Below are 2,279 nucleotides of genomic sequence, written 5' to 3' on the forward strand. Positions count from 1 at the left end.
CATGGCGTCCGCTTGAAATAACACAGGCCGTCATCGAACATGTGGAAACATGGTCGACAGCTTCTTAAGAGCCGCGAATTGTTAATTGCCTATGAATAAAGGACTCCTCGGTGACGTTTTTATATGCATTTACCACTACAACTTGGTAAAATACACGCTTATGTCTGTTCAATGATGAAAAAAAATTTTCGAGTATTAATCATTCGAGATGACGCGCAAAACCAGCTAAATTTCGATTGGATTTGCGATTTTGTCCTGTCAAACGAGCTGCATACGATATCGATTGGAATTGAAATAGAAAACTGGAATAAAATGTAAATTAAGCTAGGGATTACATAAGACGGGGTCTACTCATTTTGAAAATAGCTGGATAAATTTGGAAATAGGAAATCTTCATTTATTACTTGAACCATCAAATCAATGGACTTTGATAAATTAACAGGAAGCTACTTAGAATTAGATACATCTTAGATGAGATCAGTTTCTTTTTTTAGATTTAGAAGTGAAATGAAAGTTGATGAAAGGATTTCTGATTCTTGAATAATAATATTTGAAGTATTTTCAGTGTGACATTTTGTTACTAGATTAAGTAAGTTGTGTATTAAATTATTTAATTATTGAGGATAGAAGAAATATTTTGTCAGCTTTATAAATTATAGAATAGAAACATTGATAGAAAAAGATTTAGGTTTAAAAAGAAATCAGTTATTATTGATAGTTTTAGATAAAAGTTATTTTTTCAAATGCAAAAATATGATTTCTTGTTATTTCTAAGAATTGTGATCAACGTCGATTTTTCCTTGTATCTATCGCTTTCTACTGACGAGATAAAGTCAGAACAATATGCATTACATTACACATACACCCACGTATATGTATGTTGGTCGCAACAGGTCATTTACCTGAAACCTGTACTCAATCCTCAGTTTCTTATTCGACATTAAACGAAACGAGAAAAATTGAAATTACCAAACAGAGCAAGTTAAACTTATATTTTTTTATCGATAACTCTTTATGTAATTTCTACAATTCGGAATAACGTAACGGAATAGCTATTATGTTACATATAATCGTTTATCTTATACGCGATTTGTATCATTTAATAAAATCAATATTTATAAAAGTTGAAACTTCTCATCGGTTATTCAACAAGCATAACCCGCGTATTATTTTAACATTTAAAAAAACAAGTTTAAAACTACCGACTCAACTGTAGAATATACTTATCACTATTTACATAACGATGTACATTATCTTTCCTAATAAATCACATTTATTCTTCTTCATCGATTAAGAAAAAAATTATTTGAATATAAAAACTAGATGATAAAGCAAATATGTTGCCTCTTTTAACCACTGAAACGAACTACTTTCCAATATTAGCTATCACAAGAAATATCCATCAAGTTGAAAAAATGAAAAATAATCCATTGTTAAAATGGAACGTCGAATTCTACTATTAAGCAAAACAAGCTATCCTTGCTAAGTGTTCGATCGTTTAACTTAACTCGTCCTACCCAGAGGCTCTCTCCAACCCAACTACAATCTGACATTTATCCAACACGTAAATCTAATCCTCGCGTCCTTAACGTCCATATTTATTCTCCAAGTACTGAATGAAGCAAAACCATCGAATTCACGTATCACAGACACTGAGAGATTCATAATCGCTCCATTGCACAATCGTCTTCATTTACATCTATTCCACTCATACTTTTACTTTCAATTGAACACATTCACGCTCAGAAAAGGAGCATATTCCCTTGTAACACGAAACAATATTATGGTACCACAAGCAGACCCTCTGACAAATACCCTCGCCTAATTTAACCAAACCTTGTTTCTACTAGTGCAACATAAATGACAAGGAAGACAGTCAAAGAAGAAAACTCACTTATATTCTTAAAAACGAATCATAGAAAATTTCACAGTCCTTGGATTCTCTCTGCAAACTCGACACTTCAAGCCTTTAAAAAGAAAAACTTCATTATTTGTTTATCGTTAATCCTATAAAATAACAAATAAACGAAAATTATTGTATTGCAGAAAGAATTGTCTACGTACGAAAAGAAAGCTCAGAAGAGGACGAAGAATTGAATTTCGATACTGTAGCCGTCACGGAAGGGAACGGTAGAAGAAGTGAAGGGAAGGAGAGAAAAGACGCCTAGAGACGCGGTAGCCGGCGGCGTCCTCCGTGTCTTCGTTCGCGCAGCGCATCTTCTGAAATGGCAAGGTCACCGGTAGTTACGTCACCAACTTTCCTCGGCTTCTCTCGGCGC

This window comes from Habropoda laboriosa, unplaced genomic scaffold (genome assembly GCF_001263275.1).
Source record: "Habropoda laboriosa isolate 0110345459 unplaced genomic scaffold, ASM126327v1 scaffold41, whole genome shotgun sequence".
Classification (NCBI taxonomy): domain Eukaryota; kingdom Metazoa; phylum Arthropoda; class Insecta; order Hymenoptera; family Apidae; genus Habropoda; species Habropoda laboriosa.